General features: G+C 53.4%; 39 non-coding genes across 39 annotated transcripts; 26 read left to right on the forward strand and 13 right to left on the reverse strand.

Moving 5' to 3' along the window:
* Nucleotides 1-457: 457 nt before the first annotated feature.
* Nucleotides 458-530, reverse strand: Trnar-acg. Its single transcript has one exon. It is a non-coding gene; the product is annotated as a tRNA-Arg (tRNA).
* A 445-nt stretch (nt 531-975) lies between these two features.
* On the forward strand, nt 976-1,067 carry Trnai-uau. Its single transcript is given in 2 exon segments — nt 976-1,013; nt 1,032-1,067. It is a non-coding gene; the product is annotated as a tRNA-Ile (tRNA).
* Nucleotides 1,068-1,179: 112 nt separating this feature from the next.
* Trnad-guc lies at nt 1,180-1,251 on the forward strand. Its single transcript has one exon. It is a non-coding gene; the product is annotated as a tRNA-Asp (tRNA).
* A 579-nt stretch (nt 1,252-1,830) lies between these two features.
* Trnar-acg lies at nt 1,831-1,903 on the reverse strand. The gene has a single exon. It is a non-coding gene; the product is annotated as a tRNA-Arg (tRNA).
* Nucleotides 1,904-2,348: 445 nt separating this feature from the next.
* Trnai-uau lies at nt 2,349-2,440 on the forward strand. Its single transcript is given in 2 exon segments — nt 2,349-2,386; nt 2,405-2,440. It is a non-coding gene; the product is annotated as a tRNA-Ile (tRNA).
* A 112-nt stretch (nt 2,441-2,552) lies between these two features.
* Nucleotides 2,553-2,624, forward strand: Trnad-guc. Its single transcript has one exon. It is a non-coding gene; the product is annotated as a tRNA-Asp (tRNA).
* Nucleotides 2,625-3,203: 579 nt separating this feature from the next.
* Nucleotides 3,204-3,276, reverse strand: Trnar-acg. The gene has a single exon. It is a non-coding gene; the product is annotated as a tRNA-Arg (tRNA).
* A 445-nt stretch (nt 3,277-3,721) lies between these two features.
* Trnai-uau lies at nt 3,722-3,813 on the forward strand. The gene is given in 2 exon segments: nt 3,722-3,759; nt 3,778-3,813. It is a non-coding gene; the product is annotated as a tRNA-Ile (tRNA).
* Nucleotides 3,814-3,925: 112 nt separating this feature from the next.
* On the forward strand, nt 3,926-3,997 carry Trnad-guc. Its single transcript has one exon. It is a non-coding gene; the product is annotated as a tRNA-Asp (tRNA).
* A 579-nt stretch (nt 3,998-4,576) lies between these two features.
* Trnar-acg lies at nt 4,577-4,649 on the reverse strand. Its single transcript has one exon. It is a non-coding gene; the product is annotated as a tRNA-Arg (tRNA).
* A 446-nt stretch (nt 4,650-5,095) lies between these two features.
* Nucleotides 5,096-5,187, forward strand: Trnai-uau. Its single transcript is given in 2 exon segments — nt 5,096-5,133; nt 5,152-5,187. It is a non-coding gene; the product is annotated as a tRNA-Ile (tRNA).
* Nucleotides 5,188-5,299: 112 nt separating this feature from the next.
* Nucleotides 5,300-5,371, forward strand: Trnad-guc. Its single transcript has one exon. It is a non-coding gene; the product is annotated as a tRNA-Asp (tRNA).
* A 579-nt stretch (nt 5,372-5,950) lies between these two features.
* Trnar-acg lies at nt 5,951-6,023 on the reverse strand. Its single transcript has one exon. It is a non-coding gene; the product is annotated as a tRNA-Arg (tRNA).
* Nucleotides 6,024-6,468: 445 nt separating this feature from the next.
* Nucleotides 6,469-6,560, forward strand: Trnai-uau. The gene is given in 2 exon segments: nt 6,469-6,506; nt 6,525-6,560. It is a non-coding gene; the product is annotated as a tRNA-Ile (tRNA).
* Nucleotides 6,561-6,672: 112 nt separating this feature from the next.
* Trnad-guc lies at nt 6,673-6,744 on the forward strand. Its single transcript has one exon. It is a non-coding gene; the product is annotated as a tRNA-Asp (tRNA).
* Nucleotides 6,745-7,323: 579 nt separating this feature from the next.
* Nucleotides 7,324-7,396, reverse strand: Trnar-acg. Its single transcript has one exon. It is a non-coding gene; the product is annotated as a tRNA-Arg (tRNA).
* A 445-nt stretch (nt 7,397-7,841) lies between these two features.
* On the forward strand, nt 7,842-7,933 carry Trnai-uau. The gene is given in 2 exon segments: nt 7,842-7,879; nt 7,898-7,933. It is a non-coding gene; the product is annotated as a tRNA-Ile (tRNA).
* A 112-nt stretch (nt 7,934-8,045) lies between these two features.
* Trnad-guc lies at nt 8,046-8,117 on the forward strand. The gene has a single exon. It is a non-coding gene; the product is annotated as a tRNA-Asp (tRNA).
* Nucleotides 8,118-8,696: 579 nt separating this feature from the next.
* Trnar-acg lies at nt 8,697-8,769 on the reverse strand. The gene has a single exon. It is a non-coding gene; the product is annotated as a tRNA-Arg (tRNA).
* Nucleotides 8,770-9,214: 445 nt separating this feature from the next.
* On the forward strand, nt 9,215-9,306 carry Trnai-uau. Its single transcript is given in 2 exon segments — nt 9,215-9,252; nt 9,271-9,306. It is a non-coding gene; the product is annotated as a tRNA-Ile (tRNA).
* A 112-nt stretch (nt 9,307-9,418) lies between these two features.
* Nucleotides 9,419-9,490, forward strand: Trnad-guc. Its single transcript has one exon. It is a non-coding gene; the product is annotated as a tRNA-Asp (tRNA).
* Nucleotides 9,491-10,069: 579 nt separating this feature from the next.
* Nucleotides 10,070-10,142, reverse strand: Trnar-acg. Its single transcript has one exon. It is a non-coding gene; the product is annotated as a tRNA-Arg (tRNA).
* A 445-nt stretch (nt 10,143-10,587) lies between these two features.
* On the forward strand, nt 10,588-10,679 carry Trnai-uau. Its single transcript is given in 2 exon segments — nt 10,588-10,625; nt 10,644-10,679. It is a non-coding gene; the product is annotated as a tRNA-Ile (tRNA).
* A 112-nt stretch (nt 10,680-10,791) lies between these two features.
* Nucleotides 10,792-10,863, forward strand: Trnad-guc. The gene has a single exon. It is a non-coding gene; the product is annotated as a tRNA-Asp (tRNA).
* Nucleotides 10,864-11,442: 579 nt separating this feature from the next.
* Trnar-acg lies at nt 11,443-11,515 on the reverse strand. The gene has a single exon. It is a non-coding gene; the product is annotated as a tRNA-Arg (tRNA).
* A 445-nt stretch (nt 11,516-11,960) lies between these two features.
* On the forward strand, nt 11,961-12,052 carry Trnai-uau. The gene is given in 2 exon segments: nt 11,961-11,998; nt 12,017-12,052. It is a non-coding gene; the product is annotated as a tRNA-Ile (tRNA).
* Nucleotides 12,053-12,164: 112 nt separating this feature from the next.
* Nucleotides 12,165-12,236, forward strand: Trnad-guc. The gene has a single exon. It is a non-coding gene; the product is annotated as a tRNA-Asp (tRNA).
* A 579-nt stretch (nt 12,237-12,815) lies between these two features.
* On the reverse strand, nt 12,816-12,888 carry Trnar-acg. Its single transcript has one exon. It is a non-coding gene; the product is annotated as a tRNA-Arg (tRNA).
* Nucleotides 12,889-13,333: 445 nt separating this feature from the next.
* Trnai-uau lies at nt 13,334-13,425 on the forward strand. The gene is given in 2 exon segments: nt 13,334-13,371; nt 13,390-13,425. It is a non-coding gene; the product is annotated as a tRNA-Ile (tRNA).
* A 112-nt stretch (nt 13,426-13,537) lies between these two features.
* Nucleotides 13,538-13,609, forward strand: Trnad-guc. Its single transcript has one exon. It is a non-coding gene; the product is annotated as a tRNA-Asp (tRNA).
* Nucleotides 13,610-14,188: 579 nt separating this feature from the next.
* Nucleotides 14,189-14,261, reverse strand: Trnar-acg. The gene has a single exon. It is a non-coding gene; the product is annotated as a tRNA-Arg (tRNA).
* A 445-nt stretch (nt 14,262-14,706) lies between these two features.
* Trnai-uau lies at nt 14,707-14,798 on the forward strand. Its single transcript is given in 2 exon segments — nt 14,707-14,744; nt 14,763-14,798. It is a non-coding gene; the product is annotated as a tRNA-Ile (tRNA).
* Nucleotides 14,799-14,910: 112 nt separating this feature from the next.
* On the forward strand, nt 14,911-14,982 carry Trnad-guc. The gene has a single exon. It is a non-coding gene; the product is annotated as a tRNA-Asp (tRNA).
* A 579-nt stretch (nt 14,983-15,561) lies between these two features.
* Trnar-acg lies at nt 15,562-15,634 on the reverse strand. The gene has a single exon. It is a non-coding gene; the product is annotated as a tRNA-Arg (tRNA).
* Nucleotides 15,635-16,079: 445 nt separating this feature from the next.
* On the forward strand, nt 16,080-16,171 carry Trnai-uau. The gene is given in 2 exon segments: nt 16,080-16,117; nt 16,136-16,171. It is a non-coding gene; the product is annotated as a tRNA-Ile (tRNA).
* A 112-nt stretch (nt 16,172-16,283) lies between these two features.
* On the forward strand, nt 16,284-16,355 carry Trnad-guc. Its single transcript has one exon. It is a non-coding gene; the product is annotated as a tRNA-Asp (tRNA).
* Nucleotides 16,356-16,934: 579 nt separating this feature from the next.
* Nucleotides 16,935-17,007, reverse strand: Trnar-acg. The gene has a single exon. It is a non-coding gene; the product is annotated as a tRNA-Arg (tRNA).
* A 445-nt stretch (nt 17,008-17,452) lies between these two features.
* Trnai-uau lies at nt 17,453-17,544 on the forward strand. Its single transcript is given in 2 exon segments — nt 17,453-17,490; nt 17,509-17,544. It is a non-coding gene; the product is annotated as a tRNA-Ile (tRNA).
* A 112-nt stretch (nt 17,545-17,656) lies between these two features.
* On the forward strand, nt 17,657-17,728 carry Trnad-guc. The gene has a single exon. It is a non-coding gene; the product is annotated as a tRNA-Asp (tRNA).
* Nucleotides 17,729-18,182: the final 454 nt, after the last annotated feature.

Here is an 18,182-nt window from a genome sequence, read left to right on the forward strand (position 1 = left end):
TCTGCACACGACGTCGTCGTTTCACAACTCACAGGGTTTGCCGTCGACGCTGAATCAGCGCACCCCAGGATTAATGATCGAGCTCGAAGCACCCAAGAAAAAGAATAATTTTAGCAGAGCGTGGTTTCGATCCACGGACCTCTGGGTTATGGGCCCAGCACGCTTCCACTGCGCCACTCTGCTGTGCGGACAGATGCGCGCTCTTCGGTGCGTGACATGGGACACTTGGAAAAGCGTTGTCTGCGTCGCCTACCGTTTAATTAACTGCGTAGCATCTGCCAGCTTGACTTGTCTCGACTTTGCTCGACTGACGCTACGCTGACGCTTGCACGAAGCGATATTTACCGCGATCGTCTCGAGATGCAGCTGCGAGATGCTCAGGATTAACATTGCACTCCACGAAGGTGGAGACATTCGAATGCACTGCCTAGCTACGCGCCCGCAACTAACAAAATGCCGACCCTGCCAGGATTCGAACCTGGAATCTTCTGATCCGTAGTCAGACGCGTTATCCGTTGCGCCACAGGGCCACTGTTCGCGTGCTGTGCTACCAGGCGGGTGCACATCGCAAAGCAACGTGATCTCCGTGGCTCGACAATTGCATGTCATCCACTGACAACGGCGGCGCGGCCACTCTGGTCTTCGGCACTCTGCAGGGAGCTGCCACCAAGGAAGGCATCTCTCCTCCTGCTGCTCGGCCACGGAGCGCCTGCACAGTTTAGAGCTTGCCACAGATCTGCCGTCGCTGATGGACAGGTAGCGGAATGCAAGGCGGCCGTTTTTTTGCATTTTTTCGGTGATGACAAGCGGTTGACATGCTTGTAAGTGTAGCATATAAAACAAGAATCGTATGAAGCATTCGTAGACAGGTGCTAACGTCGCAGTATGGCCGCAGGTGACGGTCGTATGACGGGTCTGTAGCCACAACAGGTTGGCATCAAAGTGAATACCGCTAACTGTAAGCACTGTGCTGTAGCCCCAGTGGCGCAATTGGTTAGCGCACGGTACTTATAAGGCAGTAGCCGTGAGCAATGCCGGGGTTGTGAGTTCGAGCCTCACCTGGGGCATACTTTTATTTCGTAGCAGCTGACTATGGAAGCATCGGGACGCTAGATTTGAGATGCATCACGTACCTGAGAGACCATAAATGTGCGTGCACTGTAGTCAACGACTGCGTGTTCCTCGGTAGTATAGTGGTTAGTATCCCCGCCTGTCACGCGGGAGACCGGGGTTCGATTCCCCGCCGGGGAGGTGCGATTTTTATATCGCGAAGGTTGCACATGTGGCCCGAAAAAGCATTACCGTTGTGATCAAGGAATGTAATTGCTAAAAAATCGTAAGAAAGTCTGCGTCTTAGGAAGTGTTTCTCGTATTCTGCACACGACGTCGTCGTTTCACAACTCACAGGGTTTGCCGTCGACGCTGAATCAGCGCACCCCAGGATTAATGATCGAGCTCGAAGCACCCAAGAAAAAGAATAATTTTAGCAGAGCGTGGTTTCGATCCACGGACCTCTGGGTTATGGGCCCAGCACGCTTCCACTGCGCCACTCTGCTGTGCGGACAGATGCGCGCTCTTCGGTGCGTGACATGGGACACTTGGAAAAGCGTTGTCTGCGTCGCCTACCGTTTAATTAACTGCGTAGCATCTGCCAGCTTGACTTGTCTCGACTTTGCTCGACTGACGCTACGCTGACGCTTGCACGAAGCGATATTTACCGCGATCGTCTCGAGATGCAGCTGCGAGATGCTCAGGATTAACATTGCACTCCACGAAGGTGGAGACATTCGAATGCACTGCCTAGCTACGCGCCCGCAACTAACAAAATGCCGACCCTGCCAGGATTCGAACCTGGAATCTTCTGATCCGTAGTCAGACGCGTTATCCGTTGCGCCACAGGGCCACTGTTCGCGTGCTGTGCTACCAGGCGGGTGTACATCGCAAAGCAACGTGATCTCCGTGGCTCGACAATTGCATGTCATCCACTGACAACGGCGGCGCGGCCACTCTGGTCTTCGGCACTCTGCAGGGAGCTGCCACCAAGGAAGGCATCTCTCCTCCTGCTGCTCGGCCACGGAGCGCCTGCACAGCTTAGAGCTTGCCACAGATCTGCCGTCGCTGATGGACAGGTAGCGGAATGCAAGGCGGCCGTTTTTTTGCATTTTTTCGGTGATGACAAGCGGTTGACATGCTTGTAAGTGTAGCATATAAAACAAGAATCGTATGAAGCATTCGTAGACAGGTGCTAACGTCGCAGTATGGCCGCAGGTGACGGTCGTATGACGGGTCTGTAGCCACAACAGGTTGGCATCAAAGTGAATACCGCTAACTGTAAGCACTGTGCTGTAGCCCCAGTGGCGCAATTGGTTAGCGCACGGTACTTATAAGGCAGTAGCCGTGAGCAATGCCGGGGTTGTGAGTTCGAGCCTCACCTGGGGCATACTTTTATTTCGTAGCAGCTGACTATGGAAGCATCGGGACGCTAGATTTGAGATGCATCACGTACCTGAGAGACCATAAATGTGCGTGCACTGTAGTCAACGACTGCGTGTTCCTCGGTAGTATAGTGGTTAGTATCCCCGCCTGTCACGCGGGAGACCGGGGTTCGATTCCCCGCCGGGGAGGTGCGATTTTTATATCGCGAAGGTTGCACATGTGGCCCGAAAAAGCATTACCGTTGTGATCAAGGAATGTAATTGCTAAAAAATCGTAAGAAAGTCTGCGTCTTAGGAAGTGTTTCTCGTATTCTGCACACGACGTCGTCGTTTCACAACTCACAGGGTTTGCCGTCGACGCTGAATCAGCGCACCCCAGGATTAATGATCGAGCTCGAAGCACCCAAGAAAAAGAATAATTTTAGCAGAGCGTGGTTTCGATCCACGGACCTCTGGGTTATGGGCCCAGCACGCTTCCACTGCGCCACTCTGCTGTGCGGACAGATGCGCGCTCTTCGGTGCGTGACATGGGACACTTGGAAAAGCGTTGTCTGCGTCGCCTACCGTTTAATTAACTGCGTAGCATCTGCCAGCTTGACTTGTCTCGACTTTGCTCGACTGACGCTACGCTGACGCTTGCACGAAGCGATATTTACCGCGATCGTCTCGAGATGCAGCTGCGAGATGCTCAGGATTAACATTGCACTCCACGAAGGTGGAGACATTCGAATGCACTGCCTAGCTACGCGCCCGCAACTAACAAAATGCCGACCCTGCCAGGATTCGAACCTGGAATCTTCTGATCCGTAGTCAGACGCGTTATCCGTTGCGCCACAGGGCCACTGTTCGCGTGCTGTGCTACCAGGCGGGTGCACATCGCAAAGCAACGTGATCTCCGTGGCTCGACAATTGCATGTCATCCACTGACAACGGCGGCGCGGCCACTCTGGTCTTCGGCACTCTGCAGGGAGCTGCCACCAAGGAAGGCATCTCTCCTCCTGCTGCTCGGCCACGGAGCGCCTGCACAGCTTAGAGCTTGCCACAGATCTGCCGTCGCTGATGGACAGGTAGCGGAATGCAAGGCGGCCGTTTTTTTGCATTTTTTCGGTGATGACAAGCGGTTGACATGCTTGTAAGTGTAGCATATAAAACAAGAATCGTATGAAGCATTCGTAGACAGGTGCTAACGTCGCAGTATGGCCGCAGGTGACGGTCGTATGACGGGTCTGTAGCCACAACAGGTTGGCATCAAAGTGAATACCGCTAACTGTAAGCACTGTGCTGTAGCCCCAGTGGCGCAATTGGTTAGCGCACGGTACTTATAAGGCAGTAGCCGTGAGCAATGCCGGGGTTGTGAGTTCGAGCCTCACCTGGGGCATACTTTTATTTCGTAGCAGCTGACTATGGAAGCATCGGGACGCTAGATTTGAGATGCATCACGTACCTGAGAGACCATAAATGTGCGTGCACTGTAGTCAACGACTGCGTGTTCCTCGGTAGTATAGTGGTTAGTATCCCCGCCTGTCACGCGGGAGACCGGGGTTCGATTCCCCGCCGGGGAGGTGCGATTTTTATATCGCGAAGGTTGCACATGTGGCCCGAAAAAGCATTACCGTTGTGATCAAGGAATGTAATTGCTAAAAAATCGTAAGAAAGTCTGCGTCTTAGGAAGTGTTTCTCGTATTCTGCACACGACGTCGTCGTTTCACAACTCACAGGGTTTGCCGTCGACGCTGAATCAGCGCACCCCAGGATTAATGATCGAGCTCGAAGCACCCAAGAAAAAGAATAATTTTAGCAGAGCGTGGTTTCGATCCACGGACCTCTGGGTTATGGGCCCAGCACGCTTCCACTGCGCCACTCTGCTGTGCGGACAGATGCGCGCTCTTCGGTGCGTGACATGGGACACTTGGAAAAGCGTTGTCTGCGTCGCCTACCGTTTAATTAACTGCGTAGCATCTGCCAGCTTGACTTGTCTCGACTTTGCTCGACTGACGCTACGCTGACGCTTGCACGAAGCGATATTTACCGCGATCGTCTCGAGATGCAGCTGCGAGATGCTCAGGATTAACATTGCACTCCACGAAGGTGGAGACATTCGAATGCACTGCCTAGCTACGCGCCCGCAACTAACAAAATGCCGACCCTGCCAGGATTCGAACCTGGAATCTTCTGATCCGTAGTCAGACGCGTTATCCGTTGCGCCACAGGGCCACTGTTCGCGTGCTGTGCTACCAGGCGGGTGCACATCGCAAAGCAACGTGATCTCCGTGGCTCGACAATTGCATGTCATCCACTGACAACGGCGGCGCGGCCACTCTGGTCTTCGGCACTCTGCAGGGAGCTGCCACCAAGGAAGGCATCTCTCCTCCTGCTGCTCGGCCACGGAGCGCCTGCACAGTTTAGAGCTTGCCACAGATCTGCCGTCGCTGATGGACAGGTAGCGGAATGCAAGGCGGCCGTTTTTTTTGCATTTTTTCGGTGATGACAAGCGGTTGACATGCTTGTAAGTGTAGCATATAAAACAAGAATCGTATGAAGCATTCGTAGACAGGTGCTAACGTCGCAGTATGGCCGCAGGTGACGGTCGTATGACGGGTCTGTAGCCACAACAGGTTGGCATCAAAGTGAATACCGCTAACTGTAAGCACTGTGCTGTAGCCCCAGTGGCGCAATTGGTTAGCGCACGGTACTTATAAGGCAGTAGCCGTGAGCAATGCCGGGGTTGTGAGTTCGAGCCTCACCTGGGGCATACTTTTATTTCGTAGCAGCTGACTATGGAAGCATCGGGACGCTAGATTTGAGATGCATCACGTACCTGAGAGACCATAAATGTGCGTGCACTGTAGTCAACGACTGCGTGTTCCTCGGTAGTATAGTGGTTAGTATCCCCGCCTGTCACGCGGGAGACCGGGGTTCGATTCCCCGCCGGGGAGGTGCGATTTTTATATCGCGAAGGTTGCACATGTGGCCCGAAAAAGCATTACCGTTGTGATCAAGGAATGTAATTGCTAAAAAATCGTAAGAAAGTCTGCGTCTTAGGAAGTGTTTCTCGTATTCTGCACACGACGTCGTCGTTTCACAACTCACAGGGTTTGCCGTCGACGCTGAATCAGCGCACCCCAGGATTAATGATCGAGCTCGAAGCACCCAAGAAAAAGAATAATTTTAGCAGAGCGTGGTTTCGATCCACGGACCTCTGGGTTATGGGCCCAGCACGCTTCCACTGCGCCACTCTGCTGTGCGGACAGATGCGCGCTCTTCGGTGCGTGACATGGGACACTTGGAAAAGCGTTGTCTGCGTCGCCTACCGTTTAATTAACTGCGTAGCATCTGCCAGCTTGACTTGTCTCGACTTTGCTCGACTGACGCTACGCTGACGCTTGCACGAAGCGATATTTACCGCGATCGTCTCGAGATGCAGCTGCGAGATGCTCAGGATTAACATTGCACTCCACGAAGGTGGAGACATTCGAATGCACTGCCTAGCTACGCGCCCGCAACTAACAAAATGCCGACCCTGCCAGGATTCGAACCTGGAATCTTCTGATCCGTAGTCAGACGCGTTATCCGTTGCGCCACAGGGCCACTGTTCGCGTGCTGTGCTACCAGGCGGGTGTACATCGCAAAGCAACGTGATCTCCGTGGCTCGACAATTGCATGTCATCCACTGACAACGGCGGCGCGGCCACTCTGGTCTTCGGCACTCTGCAGGGAGCTGCCACCAAGGAAGGCATCTCTCCTCCTGCTGCTCGGCCACGGAGCGCCTGCACAGCTTAGAGCTTGCCACAGATCTGCCGTCGCTGATGGACAGGTAGCGGAATGCAAGGCGGCCGTTTTTTTGCATTTTTTCGGTGATGACAAGCGGTTGACATGCTTGTAAGTGTAGCATATAAAACAAGAATCGTATGAAGCATTCGTAGACAGGTGCTAACGTCGCAGTATGGCCGCAGGTGACGGTCGTATGACGGGTCTGTAGCCACAACAGGTTGGCATCAAAGTGAATACCGCTAACTGTAAGCACTGTGCTGTAGCCCCAGTGGCGCAATTGGTTAGCGCACGGTACTTATAAGGCAGTAGCCGTGAGCAATGCCGGGGTTGTGAGTTCGAGCCTCACCTGGGGCATACTTTTATTTCGTAGCAGCTGACTATGGAAGCATCGGGACGCTAGATTTGAGATGCATCACGTACCTGAGAGACCATAAATGTGCGTGCACTGTAGTCAACGACTGCGTGTTCCTCGGTAGTATAGTGGTTAGTATCCCCGCCTGTCACGCGGGAGACCGGGGTTCGATTCCCCGCCGGGGAGGTGCGATTTTTATATCGCGAAGGTTGCACATGTGGCCCGAAAAAGCATTACCGTTGTGATCAAGGAATGTAATTGCTAAAAAATCGTAAGAAAGTCTGCGTCTTAGGAAGTGTTTCTCGTATTCTGCACACGACGTCGTCGTTTCACAACTCACAGGGTTTGCCGTCGACGCTGAATCAGCGCACCCCAGGATTAATGATCGAGCTCGAAGCACCCAAGAAAAAGAATAATTTTAGCAGAGCGTGGTTTCGATCCACGGACCTCTGGGTTATGGGCCCAGCACGCTTCCACTGCGCCACTCTGCTGTGCGGACAGATGCGCGCTCTTCGGTGCGTGACATGGGACACTTGGAAAAGCGTTGTCTGCGTCGCCTACCGTTTAATTAACTGCGTAGCATCTGCCAGCTTGACTTGTCTCGACTTTGCTCGACTGACGCTACGCTGACGCTTGCACGAAGCGATATTTACCGCGATCGTCTCGAGATGCAGCTGCGAGATGCTCAGGATTAACATTGCACTCCACGAAGGTGGAGACATTCGAATGCACTGCCTAGCTACGCGCCCGCAACTAACAAAATGCCGACCCTGCCAGGATTCGAACCTGGAATCTTCTGATCCGTAGTCAGACGCGTTATCCGTTGCGCCACAGGGCCACTGTTCGCGTGCTGTGCTACCAGGCGGGTGCACATCGCAAAGCAACGTGATCTCCGTGGCTCGACAATTGCATGTCATCCACTGACAACGGCGGCGCGGCCACTCTGGTCTTCGGCACTCTGCAGGGAGCTGCCACCAAGGAAGGCATCTCTCCTCCTGCTGCTCGGCCACGGAGCGCCTGCACAGCTTAGAGCTTGCCACAGATCTGCCGTCGCTGATGGACAGGTAGCGGAATGCAAGGCGGCCGTTTTTTTGCATTTTTTCGGTGATGACAAGCGGTTGACATGCTTGTAAGTGTAGCATATAAAACAAGAATCGTATGAAGCATTCGTAGACAGGTGCTAACGTCGCAGTATGGCCGCAGGTGACGGTCGTATGACGGGTCTGTAGCCACAACAGGTTGGCATCAAAGTGAATACCGCTAACTGTAAGCACTGTGCTGTAGCCCCAGTGGCGCAATTGGTTAGCGCACGGTACTTATAAGGCAGTAGCCGTGAGCAATGCCGGGGTTGTGAGTTCGAGCCTCACCTGGGGCATACTTTTATTTCGTAGCAGCTGACTACGGAAGCATCGGGACGCTAGATTTGAGATGCATCACGTACCTGAGAGACCATAAATGTGCGTGCACTGTAGTCAACGACTGCGTGTTCCTCGGTAGTATAGTGGTTAGTATCCCCGCCTGTCACGCGGGAGACCGGGGTTCGATTCCCCGCCGGGGAGGTGCGATTTTTATATCGCGAAGGTTGCACATGTGGCCCGAAAAAGCATTACCGTTGTGATCAAGGAATGTAATTGCTAAAAAATCGTAAGAAAGTCTGCGTCTTAGGAAGTGTTTCTCGTATTCTGCACACGACGTCGTCGTTTCACAACTCACAGGGTTTGCCGTCGACGCTGAATCAGCGCACCCCAGGATTAATGATCGAGCTCGAAGCACCCAAGAAAAAGAATAATTTTAGCAGAGCGTGGTTTCGATCCACGGACCTCTGGGTTATGGGCCCAGCACGCTTCCACTGCGCCACTCTGCTGTGCGGACAGATGCGCGCTCTTCGGTGCGTGACATGGGACACTTGGAAAAGCGTTGTCTGCGTCGCCTACCGTTTAATTAACTGCGTAGCATCTGCCAGCTTGACTTGTCTCGACTTTGCTCGACTGACGCTACGCTGACGCTTGCACGAAGCGATATTTACCGCGATCGTCTCGAGATGCAGCTGCGAGATGCTCAGGATTAACATTGCACTCCACGAAGGTGGAGACATTCGAATGCACTGCCTAGCTACGCGCCCGCAACTAACAAAATGCCGACCCTGCCAGGATTCGAACCTGGAATCTTCTGATCCGTAGTCAGACGCGTTATCCGTTGCGCCACAGGGCCACTGTTCGCATGCTGTGCTACCAGGCGGGTGCACATCGCAAAGCAACGTGATCTCCGTGGCTCGACAATTGCATGTCATCCACTGACAACGGCGGCGCGGCCACTCTGGTCTTCGGCACTCTGCAGGGAGCTGCCACCAAGGAAGGCATCTCTCCTCCTGCTGCTCGGCCACGGAGCGCCTGCACAGCTTAGAGCTTGCCACAGATCTGCCGTCGCTGATGGACAGGTAGCGGAATGCAAGGCGGCCGTTTTTTTGCATTTTTTCGGTGATGACAAGCGGTTGACATGCTTGTAAGTGTAGCATATAAAACAAGAATCGTATGAAGCATTCGTAGACAGGTGCTAACGTCGCAGTATGGCCGCAGGTGACGGTCGTATGACGGGTCTGTAGCCACAACAGGTTGGCATCAAAGTGAATACCGCTAACTGTAAGCACTGTGCTGTAGCCCCAGTGGCGCAATTGGTTAGCGCACGGTACTTATAAGGCAGTAGCCGTGAGCAATGCCGGGGTTGTGAGTTCGAGCCTCACCTGGGGCATACTTTTATTTCGTAGCAGCTGACTATGGAAGCATCGGGACGCTAGATTTGAGATGCATCACGTACCTGAGAGACCATAAATGTGCGTGCACTGTAGTCAACGACTGCGTGTTCCTCGGTAGTATAGTGGTTAGTATCCCCGCCTGTCACGCGGGAGACCGGGGTTCGATTCCCCGCCGGGGAGGTGCGATTTTTATATCGCGAAGGTTGCACATGTGGCCCGAAAAAGCATTACCGTTGTGATCAAGGAATGTAATTGCTAAAAAATCGTAAGAAAGTCTGCGTCTTAGGAAGTGTTTCTCGTATTCTGCACACGACGTCGTCGTTTCACAACTCACAGGGTTTGCCGTCGACGCTGAATCAGCGCACCCCAGGATTAATGATCGAGCTCGAAGCACCCAAGAAAAAGAATAATTTTAGCAGAGCGTGGTTTCGATCCACGGACCTCTGGGTTATGGGCCCAGCACGCTTCCACTGCGCCACTCTGCTGTGCGGACAGATGCGCGCTCTTCGGTGCGTGACATGGGACACTTGGAAAAGCGTTGTCTGCGTCGCCTACCGTTTAATTAACTGCGTAGCATCTGCCAGCTTGACTTGTCTCGACTTTGCTCGACTGACGCTACGCTGACGCTTGCACGAAGCGATATTTACCGCGATCGTCTCGAGATGCAGCTGCGAGATGCTCAGGATTAACATTGCACTCCACGAAGGTGGAGACATTCGAATGCACTGCCTAGCTACGCGCCCGCAACTAACAAAATGCCGACCTTGCCAGGATTCGAACCTGGAATCTTCTGATCCGTAGTCAGACGCGTTATCCGTTGCGCCACAGGGCCACTGTTCGCATGCTGTGCTACCAGGCGGGTGCACATCGCAAAGCAACGTGATCTCCGTGGCTCGACAATTGCATGTCATCCACTGACAACGGCGGCGCGGCCACTCTGGTCTTCGGCACTCTGCAGGGAGCTGCCACCAAGGAAGGCATCTCTCCTCCTGCTGCTCGGCCACGGAGCGCCTGCACAGCTTAGAGCTTGCCACAGATCTGCCGTCGCTGATGGACAGGTAGCGGAATGCAAGGCGGCCGTTTTTTTGCATTTTTTCGGTGATGACAAGCGGTTGACATGCTTGTAAGTGTAGCATATAAAACAAGAATCGTATGAAGCATTCGTAGACAGGTGCTAACGTCGCAGTATGGCCGCAGGTGACGGTCGTATGACGGGTCTGTAGCCACAACAGGTTGGCATCAAAGTGAATACCGCTAACTGTAAGCACTGTGCTGTAGCCCCAGTGGCGCAATTGGTTAGCGCACGGTACTTATAAGGCAGTAGCCGTGAGCAATGCCGGGGTTGTGAGTTCGAGCCTCACCTGGGGCATACTTTTATTTCGTAGCAGCTGACTATGGAAGCATCGGGACGCTAGATTTGAGATGCATCACGTACCTGAGAGACCATAAATGTGCGTGCACTGTAGTCAACGACTGCGTGTTCCTCGGTAGTATAGTGGTTAGTATCCCCGCCTGTCACGCGGGAGACCGGGGTTCGATTCCCCGCCGGGGAGGTGCGATTTTTATATCGCGAAGGTTGCACATGTGGCCCGAAAAAGCATTACCGTTGTGATCAAGGAATGTAATTGCTAAAAAATCGTAAGAAAGTCTGCGTCTTAGGAAGTGTTTCTCGTATTCTGCACACGACGTCGTCGTTTCACAACTCACAGGGTTTGCCGTCGACGCTGAATCAGCGCACCCCAGGATTAATGATCGAGCTCGAAGCACCCAAGAAAAAGAATAATTTTAGCAGAGCGTGGTTTCGATCCACGGACCTCTGGGTTATGGGCCCAGCACGCTTCCACTGCGCCACTCTGCTGTGCGGACAGATGCGCGCTCTTCGGTGCGTGACATGGGACACTTGGAAAAGCGTTGTCTGCGTCGCCTACCGTTTAATTAACTGCGTAGCATCTGCCAGCTTGACTTGTCTCGACTTTGCTCGACTGACGCTACGCTGACGCTTGCACGAAGCGATATTTACCGCGATCGTCTCGAGATGCAGCTGCGAGATGCTCAGGATTAACATTGCACTCCACGAAGGTGGAGACATTCGAATGCACTGCCTAGCTACGCGCCCGCAACTAACAAAATGCCGACCCTGCCAGGATTCGAACCTGGAATCTTCTGATCCGTAGTCAGACGCGTTATCCGTTGCGCCACAGGGCCACTGTTCGCGTGCTGTGCTACCAGGCGGGTGCACATCGCAAAGCAACGTGATCTCCGTGGCTCGACAATTGCATGTCATCCACTGACAACGGCGGCGCGGCCACTCTGGTCTTCGGCACTCTGCAGGGAGCTGCCACCAAGGAAGGCATCTCTCCTCCTGCTGCTCGGCCACGGAGCGCCTGCACAGCTTAGAGCTTGCCACAGATCTGCCGTCGCTGATGGACAGGTAGCGGAATGCAAGGCGGCCGTTTTTTTGCATTTTTTCGGTGATGACAAGCGGTTGACATGCTTGTAAGTGTAGCATATAAAACAAGAATCGTATGAAGCATTCGTAGACAGGTGCTAACGTCGCAGTATGGCCGCAGGTGACGGTCGTATGACGGGTCTGTAGCCACAACAGGTTGGCATCAAAGTGAATACCGCTAACTGTAAGCACTGTGCTGTAGCCCCAGTGGCGCAATTGGTTAGCGCACGGTACTTATAAGGCAGTAGCCGTGAGCAATGCCGGGGTTGTGAGTTCGAGCCTCACCTGGGGCATACTTTTATTTCGTAGCAGCTGACTATGGAAGCATCGGGACGCTAGATTTGAGATGCATCACGTACCTGAGAGACCATAAATGTGCGTGCACTGTAGTCAACGACTGCGTGTTCCTCGGTAGTATAGTGGTTAGTATCCCCGCCTGTCACGCGGGAGACCGGGGTTCGATTCCCCGCCGGGGAGGTGCGATTTTTATATCGCGAAGGTTGCACATGTGGCCCGAAAAAGCATTACCGTTGTGATCAAGGAATGTAATTGCTAAAAAATCGTAAGAAAGTCTGCGTCTTAGGAAGTGTTTCTCGTATTCTGCACACGACGTCGTCGTTTCACAACTCACAGGGTTTGCCGTCGACGCTGAATCAGCGCACCCCAGGATTAATGATCGAGCTCGAAGCACCCAAGAAAAAGAATAATTTTAGCAGAGCGTGGTTTCGATCCACGGACCTCTGGGTTATGGGCCCAGCACGCTTCCACTGCGCCACTCTGCTGTGCGGACAGATGCGCGCTCTTCGGTGCGTGACATGGGACACTTGGAAAAGCGTTGTCTGCGTCGCCTACCGTTTAATTAACTGCGTAGCATCTGCCAGCTTGACTTGTCTCGACTTTGCTCGACTGACGCTACGCTGACGCTTGCACGAAGCGATATTTACCGCGATCGTCTCGAGATGCAGCTGCGAGATGCTCAGGATTAACATTGCACTCCACGAAGGTGGAGACATTCGAATGCACTGCCTAGCTACGCGCCCGCAACTAACAAAATGCCGACCTTGCCAGGATTCGAACCTGGAATCTTCTGATCCGTAGTCAGACGCGTTATCCGTTGCGCCACAGGGCCACTGTTCGCATGCTGTGCTACCAGGCGGGTGCACATCGCAAAGCAACGTGATCTCCGTGGCTCGACAATTGCATGTCATCCACTGACAACGGCGGCGCGGCCACTCTGGTCTTCGGCACTCTGCAGGGAGCTGCCACCAAGGAAGGCATCTCTCCTCCTGCTGCTCGGCCACGGAGCGCCTGCACAGCTTAGAGCTTGCCACAGATCTGCCGTCGCTGATGGACAGGTAGCGGAATGCAAGGCGGCCGTTTTTTTGCATTTTTTCGGTGATGACAAGCGGTTGACATGCTTGTAAGTGTAGCATATAAAACAAGAATCGTATGAAGCATTCGTAGACAGGTGCTAACGTCGCAGTATGGCCGCAGGTGACGGTCGTATGACGGGTCTGTAGCCACAACAGGTTGGCATCAAAGTGAATACCGCTAACTGTAAGCACTGTGCTGTAGCCCCAGTGGCGCAATTGGTTAGCGCACGGTACTTATAAGGCAGTAGCCGTGAGCAATGCCGGGGTTGTGAGTTCGAGCCTCACCTGGGGCATACTTTTATTTCGTAGCAGCTGACTATGGAAGCATCGGGACGCTAGATTTGAGATGCATCACGTACCTGAGAGACCATAAATGTGCGTGCACTGTAGTCAACGACTGCGTGTTCCTCGGTAGTATAGTGGTTAGTATCCCCGCCTGTCACGCGGGAGACCGGGGTTCGATTCCCCGCCGGGGAGGTGCGATTTTTATATCGCGAAGGTTGCACATGTGGCCCGAAAAAGCATTACCGTTGTGATCAAGGAATGTAATTGCTAAAAAATCGTAAGAAAGTCTGCGTCTTAGGAAGTGTTTCTCGTATTCTGCACACGACGTCGTCGTTTCACAACTCACAGGGTTTGCCGTCGACGCTGAATCAGCGCACCCCAGGATTAATGATCGAGCTCGAAGCACCCAAGAAAAAGAATAATTTTAGCAGAGCGTGGTTTCGATCCACGGACCTCTGGGTTATGGGCCCAGCACGCTTCCACTGCGCCACTCTGCTGTGCGGACAGATGCGCGCTCTTCGGTGCGTGACATGGGACACTTGGAAAAGCGTTGTCTGCGTCGCCTACCGTTTAATTAACTGCGTAGCATCTGCCAGCTTGACTTGTCTCGACTTTGCTCGACTGACGCTACGCTGACGCTTGCACGAAGCGATATTTACCGCGATCGTCTCGAGATGCAGCTGCGAGATGCTCAGGATTAACATTGCACTCCACGAAGGTGGAGACATTCGAATGCACTGCCTAGCTACGCGCCCGCAACTAACAAAATGCCGACCCTGCCAGGATTCGAACCTGGAATCTTCTGATCCGTAGTCAGACGCGTTATCCGTTGCGCCACAGGGCCACTGTTCGCATGCTGTGCTACCAGGCGGGTGCACATCGCAAAGCAACGTGATCTCCGTGGCTCGACAATTGCATGTCATCCACTGACAACGGCGGCGCGGCCACTCTGGTCTTCGGCACTCTGCAGGGAGCTGCCACCAAGGAAGGCATCTCTCCTCCTGCTGCTCGGCCACGGAGCGCCTGCACAGCTTAGAGCTTGCCACAGATCTGCCGTCGCTGATGGACAGGTAGCGGAATGCAAGGCGGCCGTTTTTTTGCATTTTTTCGGTGATGACAAGCGGTTGACATGCTTGTAAGTGTAGCATATAAAACAAGAATCGTATGAAGCATTCGTAGACAGGTGCTAACGTCGCAGTATGGCCGCAGGTGACGGTCGTATGACGGGTCTGTAGCCACAACAGGTTGGCATCAAAGTGAATACCGCTAACTGTAAGCACTGTGCTGTAGCCCCAGTGGCGCAATTGGTTAGCGCACGGTACTTATAAGGCAGTAGCCGTGAGCAATGCCGGGGTTGTGAGTTCGAGCCTCACCTGGGGCATACTTTTATTTCGTAGCAGCTGACTATGGAAGCATCGGGACGCTAGATTTGAGATGCATCACGTACCTGAGAGACCATAAATGTGCGTGCACTGTAGTCAACGACTGCGTGTTCCTCGGTAGTATAGTGGTTAGTATCCCCGCCTGTCACGCGGGAGACCGGGGTTCGATTCCCCGCCGGGGAGGTGCGATTTTTATATCGCGAAGGTTGCACATGTGGCCCGAAAAAGCATTACCGTTGTGATCAAGGAATGTAATTGCTAAAAAATCGTAAGAAAGTCTGCGTCTTAGGAAGTGTTTCTCGTATTCTGCACACGACGTCGTCGTTTCACAACTCACAGGGTTTGCCGTCGACGCTGAATCAGCGCACCCCAGGATTAATGATCGAGCTCGAAGCACCCAAGAAAAAGAATAATTTTAGCAGAGCGTGGTTTCGATCCACGGACCTCTGGGTTATGGGCCCAGCACGCTTCCACTGCGCCACTCTGCTGTGCGGACAGATGCGCGCTCTTCGGTGCGTGACATGGGACACTTGGAAAAGCGTTGTCTGCGTCGCCTACCGTTTAATTAACTGCGTAGCATCTGCCAGCTTGACTTGTCTCGACTTTGCTCGACTGACGCTACGCTGACGCTTGCACGAAGCGATATTTACCGCGATCGTCTCGAGATGCAGCTGCGAGATGCTCAGGATTAACATTGCACTCCACGAAGGTGGAGACATTCGAATGCACTGCCTAGCTACGCGCCCGCAACTAACAAAATGCCGACCCTGCCAGGATTCGAACCTGGAATCTTCTGATCCGTAGTCAGACGCGTTATCCGTTGCGCCACAGGGCCACTGTTCGCATGCTGTGCTACCAGGCGGGTGCACATCGCAAAGCAACGTGATCTCCGTGGCTCGACAATTGCATGTCATCCACTGACAACGGCGGCGCGGCCACTCTGGTCTTCGGCACTCTGCAGGGAGCTGCCACCAAGGAAGGCATCTCTCCTCCTGCTGCTCGGCCACGGAGCGCCTGCACAGCTTAGAGCTTGCCACAGATCTGCCGTCGCTGATGGACAGGTAGCGGAATGCAAGGCGGCCGTTTTTTTGCATTTTTTCGGTGATGACAAGCGGTTGACATGCTTGTAAGTGTAGCATATAAAACAAGAATCGTATGAAGCATTCGTAGACAGGTGCTAACGTCGCAGTATGGCCGCAGGTGACGGTCGTATGACGGGTCTGTAGCCACAACAGGTTGGCATCAAAGTGAATACCGCTAACTGTAAGCACTGTGCTGTAGCCCCAGTGGCGCAATTGGTTAGCGCACGGTACTTATAAGGCAGTAGCCGTGAGCAATGCCGGGGTTGTGAGTTCGAGCCTCACCTGGGGCATACTTTTATTTCGTAGCAGCTGACTATGGAAGCATCGGGACGCTAGATTTGAGATGCATCACGTACCTGAGAGACCATAAATGTGCGTGCACTGTAGTCAACGACTGCGTGTTCCTCGGTAGTATAGTGGTTAGTATCCCCGCCTGTCACGCGGGAGACCGGGGTTCGATTCCCCGCCGGGGAGGTGCGATTTTTATATCGCGAAGGTTGCACATGTGGCCCGAAAAAGCATTACCGTTGTGATCAAGGAATGTAATTGCTAAAAAATCGTAAGAAAGTCTGCGTCTTAGGAAGTGTTTCTCGTATTCTGCACACGACGTCGTCGTTTCACAACTCACAGGGTTTGCCGTCGACGCTGAATCAGCGCACCCCAGGATTAATGATCGAGCTCGAAGCACCCAAGAAAAAGAATAATTTTAGCAGAGCGTGGTTTCGATCCACGGACCTCTGGGTTATGGGCCCAGCACGCTTCCACTGCGCCACTCTGCTGTGCGGACAGATGCGCGCTCTTCGGTGCGTGACATGGGACACTTGGAAAAGCGTTGTCTGCGTCGCCTACCGTTTAATTAACTGCGTAGCATCTGCCAGCTTGACTTGTCTCGACTTTGCTCGACTGACGCTACGCTGACGCTTGCACGAAGCGATATTTACCGCGATCGTCTCGAGATGCAGCTGCGAGATGCTCAGGATTAACATTGCACTCCACGAAGGTGGAGACATTCGAATGCACTGCCTAGCTACGCGCCCGCAACTAACAAAATGCCGACCCTGCCAGGATTCGAACCTGGAATCTTCTGATCCGTAGTCAGACGCGTTATCCGTTGCGCCACAGGGCCACTGTTCGCGTGCTGTGCTACCAGGCGGGTGCACATCGCAAAGCAACGTGATCTCCGTGGCTCGACAATTGCATGTCATCCACTGACAACGGCGGCGCGGCCACTCTGGTCTTCGGCACTCTGCAGGGAGCTGCCACCAAGGAAGGCATCTCTCCTCCTGCTGCTCGGCCACGGAGCGCCTGCACAGCTTAGAGCTTGCCACAGATCTGCCGTCGCTGATGGACAGGTAGCGGAATGCAAGGCGGCCGTTTTTTTGCATTTTTTCGGTGATGACAAGCGGTTGACATGCTTGTAAGTGTAGCATATAAAACAAGAATCGTATGAAGCATTCGTAGACAGGTGCTAACGTCGCAGTATGGCCGCAGGTGACGGTCGTATGACGGGTCTGTAGCCACAACAGGTTGGCATCAAAGTGAATACCGCTAACTGTAAGCACTGTGCTGTAGCCCCAGTGGCGCAATTGGTTAGCGCACGGTACTTATAAGGCAGTAGCCGTGAGCAATGCCGGGGTTGTGAGTTCGAGCCTCACCTGGGGCATACTTTTATTTCGTAGCAGCTGACTATGGAAGCATCGGGACGCTAGATTTGAGATGCATCACGTACCTGAGAGACCATAAATGTGCGTGCACTGTAGTCAACGACTGCGTGTTCCTCGGTAGTATAGTGGTTAGTATCCCCGCCTGTCACGCGGGAGACCGGGGTTCGATTCCCCGCCGGGGAGGTGCGATTTTTATATCGCGAAGGTTGCACATGTGGCCCGAAAAAGCATTACCGTTGTGATCAAGGAATGTAATTGCTAAAAAATCGTAAGAAAGTCTGCGTCTTAGGAAGTGTTTCTCGTATTCTGCACACGACGTCGTCGTTTCACAACTCACAGGGTTTGCCGTCGACGCTGAATCAGCGCACCCCAGGATTAATGATCGAGCTCGAAGCACCCAAGAAAAAGAATAATTTTAGCAGAGCGTGGTTTCGATCCACGGACCTCTGGGTTATGGGCCCAGCACGCTTCCACTGCGCCACTCTGCTGTGCGGACAGATGCGCGCTCTTCGGTGCGTGACATGGGACACTTGGAAAAGCGTTGTCTGCGTCGCCTACCGTTTAATTAACTGCGTAGCATCTGCCAGCTTGACTTGTCTCGACTTTGCTCGACTGACGCTACGCTGACGCTTGCACG

The sequence above is a fragment of the Schistocerca piceifrons genome, chromosome 8 (assembly GCF_021461385.2).
Source record: "Schistocerca piceifrons isolate TAMUIC-IGC-003096 chromosome 8, iqSchPice1.1, whole genome shotgun sequence".
Taxonomy (NCBI): Eukaryota; Metazoa; Arthropoda; class Insecta; order Orthoptera; family Acrididae; genus Schistocerca; species Schistocerca piceifrons.